Raw genomic sequence first — 6,640 nt, 5'->3', positions numbered from 1 at the left:
TCACTCTGTTGATTTCTCTTCCTGTGCAGAAGCTTTTTAATAAGATACCAGTAGATTCTTTGTAATAGTTCCTGTGTAATCAGGGTTTCATTCATAAAGTTTTTGCCTACACCAATGTGTTTAAAAGTTCTACCTATTGTATGTTCCTGCAGACTTAAATGTTTTTCTGCTTTAATGTTTGGATCTTTGATCTATTTTGGTTAGTGCATGGTGAAAAATGTGAGCCTGGCTTTAAACTCTGGCATATGGAAAGCCAGTTTTTCCAGCAACACGTATTTAAAAACTTTCTTCTTGAAAGATGTTTGGCACCTTTATCAAATATCAAGTGCCTGTGTTTGGAGTTCTTTATGCACTTTCTTTTTTTTTTTTTTTTTTTTTTGCTTTAAACAATTTATTTAACTGAAATGGACTTAAGTTTGTTTCTGAAGTGACTTCCATTTATTTTGATACATCTTTTCCCCTTTTATGCACTTTCTAATCTGTTCCATTGGTCCTCAAGTCTATTTTATCTCATTGCCAGTACATGCTGTTTTTATCACAGATTTGTAATGTAATTTCAAGTCAGGGATTGTGATACCTCCTCCCTTGCTTTTGTTGCTCATGTTTGTTCTTCTCCTTCTCCTTCTCCTTTTTTAAAAATTTTTTTGGAACTGGGGATTGAACTCAGGACCTTGCACTTGCCAGGCAAGCACTTATTCTACTGAGCCATTTTCCCTGCCCCTTTAAGTTTCTTCTGATTCCAAATGAATTTTATGATTGTTTTCTCTAATTTTGTGAGATAAACTTTTGGCATTTTGAACAGGATTGGATTAAATCTCTGTAACAATTTTAGAAGTATAGTCATCTTCACTAAATTGGTTCTTCCTACCCAAGAACAAGGGATATCTTTCCATTTCTTTTTTGTTTGTTTCTCTCTTTTTCATAATTTTAATCTTTCCATTTCTGATATTCTCTTTTATCTCCTTTTTCAGAGTATTGTGACTTTCAATTTAAAGTTCTTTCCTCTGTTAATTGACTCGTAGGTATTTCTTTTTGGAAGCTATTGTAAAAGGTATTTGCTAATCCCTTTCTCAGTTGTTTGTTGTGTACAGGAATGCTATTGTTTTTTAGTGTTGACTTTTGTGTGTCCAGTCACACTACTGAATTTGGTTATTAAATCTAAAAGTCTTTTGGTAGAGTTTTTGGTCTTCTATGTAGTGTATCATGTCATACAAGAACCATAATTTATTTTCCTATCTTTATTCCTTTTCTTTTTTTTTGTGGTACCAGGAATCAAACTCTGAACCTCATATTTGCCAGGCAGGCACTGTGCTGCTGAGCTATATTCCCAGGACCCTTTTATTTTTTTCTTGTCTAATTTCTCTGTCTAACATTTCCAAAGCTATATTGAATAAGAATGGTGATAGTGAACATCCTTGTCTTGTTCCTGCTTTTAGAGTGAAAGCTTTGAGTTTTAATGTACTTAGTATGATGTCTTTTGTCCATTTTTAAAACAGCATTGGAGAAAACTCATCATAGAAAAACCTCCTCTATCACTTTGATTCATATTTAAATTTCTTTAAAAGCCGTATAAGCTTCTTGCCAGCTTTAGAAATCAGGAATATATTTGATGATAAAATAGATAATATATCAACCATTGTTAATCAGCTATTCTTGGTCTGAAAATCTGTAACACATGTACTGTTGTACATTGCCCTGTTTCTTTGTTTCTGATTTTTGTTCTTGCTTTGCTTTTACTTTTCAAAATAAAATTAAGTGGCTGGAGAGATGGCTCAGTGGAATAAGCGCTTCTCTGGCATGCACAAGGGCGAGTTCAATCCCCAGTTCCGCAAAATAAATAAATAAAGTAAATAAAATTAAACTCTGAAAGAAAAAAAAATTAACCCAAACTGAATAAAAAACCTAAATGTAAGAATTAAAACTCTTACAAAGGGGCCAGGGAGATGGCTCAGTAGAATAAGTGCTTGCCTGGCAAGCACAAGGTCCTGAGTTCAATCCCCAGTTTCGCAAAAAAATATAAAACCCTTTTTTTTTTTTTTTTTCAGAACCGGGGATTGAACTCAGGTCCTTGAGCTTGCCAGGCAAGTGCTTATTCCACTGAGCTATCTCCCCGGCCCCAAAATAAAACTCTTAAAAATAAATCAGGAATGTTTTTCTGAAATCATCTCTCTGAATGGTAAACCTCAACGTGAGCAAACGTCCCTCTTCCCTCTGGCCTCGGAGTTTCATACTGGCACCCTGCTCTCCGCTGTGGCTGCCTGCTTGCTACGCAGAAAAGTTCTGCTTTTTCTCTGGATAAAGATAATGAACTAGCTCTGATAATCACTTGTACTACCGACGAGGTGATTTCTGAAGGGGCCACGACAACGCAGGGCCAGTCGCAGTCCTGTGCTTTCACGTTCGAGAAGCTGCCGCATAACCTGAGACCAGGTTCACGGTGGTACGGATCCGCCTGCCTTCAGACAGGTGAAGTTTCTCTCTCTTGCAGGTGCTTTAGTGGCTTGCATGTTACGGGGCTTGCATGTTATGGGGCCATTTTCTAAAACTGACACTTTTAATTAATGCTAAAACAATTTTGGCCAGGTCAGACCACAAGCATCTGTTTTCTTCTTTTGGTCTGTGTTTTCTAATTCTCCGTTGACAGTCTGTAAGCAGTGGCCGTGTCATCTAGATATGCTAAAATTTCTTTTCCTTCTCTGGGAAAGCATCGCTGGGCACTTGTGATACCCTAATGTTGAGAGAAACGTCTGGCTGCATTTCAGTTAACGGAACTTGAGGCATTCTCCTTCCGTTTGTCAGAATCCCAATTCTAACGGTAAAGTGGCAGACTTAGAGAGAACTTGGGTGCCCGCGCGAAATCGCAAATATAAGGGACTGGGGAAAATGTAGATGAGCGCGAGGCTCAGGAGGCCTTTGCGCTCAGGATAGCACCAATGTACAGCTAGAGGAGGTACAAACTTTATGCTGGTCCCTAAATCCGGAAACAGCCTATTAGGGAACAGAGGCTTGGCCCGAGATGTGGACTTCCGGTGCGCAGGCGTTCCCCTTTGCCCAGTTTGCGCGTTTACGCACGCGTGCAGACTCCATCCGGACGTCGCTTCCGAGGTCTTAAGTTGCGGGGATTTCTAGTCCACAGGGTTTGGCAGGTGGAGTATACCAGAACCTGCGGGGCTAGGGATCCTGGCAGGCCTGGGAGCAAACGGGCGCGGGCTGTGCGGAACGAGGTCCTTGCGGCTGGGCGGAAGCTTGCAAGGGACGGGAGCGCGAACGCCGAGCCGGAGTTTCGCGAAAGCCAGAGGGGCCGGGCGGGCAGGCGGAGACCTCTGAGGCCTGGCCGACTACGAAACGATGAGAACTGTGAGGCAGACTGGGGCCCCTTGGGAGCAGCAGGGCTGAGGTCTAGGAGCCGTGCAGGGGGAGGGGCAGGAGGGGACAGGACTGGAAAGTGGCGCTCCACTGCTGGGCTAGGTCGGGGGCGCGTAGGCCGAGGGAGGGCGTGGAAGGCAACCCGAGGAGACTACCCGTCGGAGGGGCTCAGGCCGAGGTGCTCAGCTGAAGCATCTGCGAGGAGGGGGTGTCCCAGGTCTCCGCTGCATACATCATCCTGCTGTTCTCACCCCAAGCCCCCTTCCTCAGCATCTGGCCACTCGAGAGTCTCCCAAGGTGTCTGTAAGCGTCCTTCAGCACCCTGCTCTCTGTTCATTGAGTGACCTCAAGCGTGCCCTTGGTGACTCACAGTGGAGCGCAGGACAGGTCTCTCTATGGCCTCGGTTGGTCGACTGGGGCAGTGCAGGTGAGTTTCCTGGTAGAACTGTTGATAGGACAGAAGCTCCGGGTCCAGTGTTCTGTCCACTGTGTCCCAGTTTTTTGTGGAAGCCCCCATCAGCTTTAATCAGATCGTTAAAAACAATGCGCAGAAATCCCACTTTTAAGAGCTGAAATTCTCAATTCTAGGGGCTTCTTTGATTTTTTTTTTTTTTTTTTTACTCGCATTTATTCATTTATTTGGTACAGGGCCTCGCTACGCAGCTCAGACTCATAGTGATCCCCGTCTTAAGTCTCCCCAGCGCTGGGATTACAGGGGTGTGCCACCACGCCTGGATTCGGTGACCAGCTCTGCATGGGGCAAGCATGGCCTGCCGTACCAGTGATCAGACCCCTGCGCTTGCCAGGCATGCACCCAGACCACTGATCTATCTTCCCAGCCCTCTTTGATTTCTTAAAAGCAATTTAAAGAAACAAGTAAATGTGTAGACCAGCAAGAATTTCTCCCCCATGACCACCACTCTTCTATTTGATGGCGGCCTACTGAAAAAGCAGTGTTTCTATTCACTGTTGAGAATCCAGTCCATCTAAACAGCATGTGATTGTGTTGCAGTTACAATGTATGCTTCTTTCTTTTCATCCATTTTGCCAGTTGTCACTTTTCAGAGTATGATTTCATTTGGTGGCTCTGCTGCAGGAGAGTCTTGCCTGTGCCAGCCAGATAACTCCTGACCTCAGTGACCTTTGCCTTCCCTAGGTCCAGCAGCAACAGTCGTTCACTGTCCCAAGAGCAGCAGAAAATGTACAGAATGCAGGTGAGTTTCCCTGTTTGTTTTCTCCCATTTTCCTTTTAATGTATTTCAGAAGGTTTCTAAAGATCTGTCTTTAAAATGAAAGTGTAGAAGTAAATAAAATAAAATGAAATAATTATGTGTAAAATGCAGTGAGTGTCAGATGAGCAATGCTAGTCATTTCTACAGATCTTTCTTTCCCTTTACTTTCTAGGGATACTGGAATTGAACCCAGGACTTTTAAGCTGAACTACATCCTCAACCATTTATTTTTCATTTTGAGTCATTTGCTCACTCAGTTGCTAAGTTCCCCAAGATAGACTTGAACTTGTGATCCTCCCAGATCACAGGTGTGATCATAGGTGTGTGCCACCATGTCTTTTGTCAAGTCTTTTGAATAGGTACTTTAGGGCTGATGAAGTTAAGCAGCAAGCCTGACTCTGGTGTTCTTGACAGTGATAGCCAAAATAAAATAATACGCATTGCAAACATTGTAGTTACTATTGGGAAAAAACATTTGCTGGTGTGGTGGTTTATGACAGTAGTCTAGGACTCTGGGAGGCTGAGGCAGAAGAAATGACAAATTTGAGCCAAGTCCAGAGTCTAAGGATTATAGCCTGCACCACCATTCCTGGTTTTTGATCCCATTGTATAGCCTCTGTTTTGTTAGGTGTAGCACTGCTTTGCTGTTTTAGTAGGTGCTTAGGATATTGTTGTAACCCAAAAATAAAAAACTGGACTCAACTTAAAAGCGCTTTATTTAGCTGAGCTCAGCGGTGGCGCGTATGTCTCCAAGTATGTGCGCACCAAGGTGGGGAGAGACAAAGGTTTTTAAAGCTGAAAACCGCAAAGGGGAGGTCTTATGACTTGAGCGCGAGGGAATGCAGCACGGGGGTCAGCAGCCACTTATGGGAAACAGGTTACATTCTTTTAACATGCAGTTACAATTTTCAGGAACAAATAATTAATTTTTATGGCATGGTATTGATCACAGGATGCCACAAAAATATATGAGATAATTTTGGGAATGGGGAGTTATCCTTAGAACAGAGAGTTACTACTTTAAGATATGGGGCTGATCATAGGAAACATTGTGAACGGGGAGTTATCTGTAGAACAGAGTTATTATCTTAGGATATGGGGCTGATCACAGGACACTTTGTGTAGGCTGCTTTTAACAGTCTGTGGCTCAGAACAAAGGAATATTTTGAACATTAACAAAACTGTTCAGAGGCCAGACGGACGGCTTGGGCCACAAAGATGAAGTCCAAGTTGTCACCTTATGCCAAACAGTCCTCGTTAATAAAGTTACAGTGGAAACATACAGAGGGGTATAATAGAATGGCTATTCTGGTTACAAAATGGAGTCAATCACATAGGTTATAACAGAAATGTACAGGCCGGGGAGATGGTTCAGTAGGATAAGCGCTTGACTGGTAAAACGCAAGGATCTGAGCTCAATCCCCGGTTCCACCAAAAAAAAAACCAAATAACAGAAATGTACAGAGTTGTATAACAAAATAGCTGTTCTAGTTACAAAATGGAGACGGTTACATAGGTTATAACAGATATGCAGTGTGCAATGTTAATTTATCATGGTTCATCCTCAGAAGTACTGTATAGACCATTTTACCTAGAATATAAGAAACTTACGATAGGATATTCCCATTTCTCCTTCCAGCCTTGGTCTTTATACTGTGGTTGCATTTTAACTTTCACATTTCTAAGTTAGTCAGTAATGAGATGAGACAGTCCTCATTGCTCATCCTCTCCTTTGTGTGGATCCACAATTTGCTGTCATTTTACTTCTGTCTGCAGGACTTTCTTTTAACATTTCTAGTTAGTGAGTACTTTTAGTCTTTTGTACCTAAACATGTACCCAGTAAATGTTCATCCCAGATATTAGAGTTTCTCCTGTAGAAGTTCCATTTGAAACCTTTTCTACCTTGCCTGACTATACTCAAGTTTTTTGAACTTAAGAGAATACAGTGGCATGGGCCAGGGAGATAGCTCAGTAGAAAAAGCGTTTGCCTGGCAAGTGCACAGTCCTGAGGTGAATCCCCAGTACTGCAAAAAAAAAAAAA

At 42.4% G+C, this 6,640-nt stretch overlaps 1 long non-coding RNA gene across 1 annotated transcript in view; it reads left to right on the top strand.

The window, feature by feature from the left end:
* The first annotated feature begins 3,358 nt into the window (after nt 1-3,358).
* Nucleotides 3,359-6,640, top strand: part of LOC111816390 — a 6,053-nt gene continuing 2,771 nt past the window's right edge. The window contains exons 1-2 of the long non-coding RNA XR_002820794.1: nt 3,359-3,793; nt 4,523-4,580. This is a non-coding gene — a long non-coding RNA (uncharacterized LOC111816390). The remainder of the gene's footprint in view (nt 3,794-4,522; nt 4,581-6,640) is intronic.

Source organism: Octodon degus, unplaced genomic scaffold (assembly GCF_000260255.1).
Source record: "Octodon degus isolate 3935 unplaced genomic scaffold, OctDeg1.0 scaffold00031, whole genome shotgun sequence".
In the NCBI taxonomy this organism is placed as follows: Eukaryota; Metazoa; Chordata; class Mammalia; order Rodentia; family Octodontidae; genus Octodon; species Octodon degus.
Note: the sequence above shows the minus strand (reverse complement) of the source record. Positions and strands in the feature narration are given on the sequence as shown.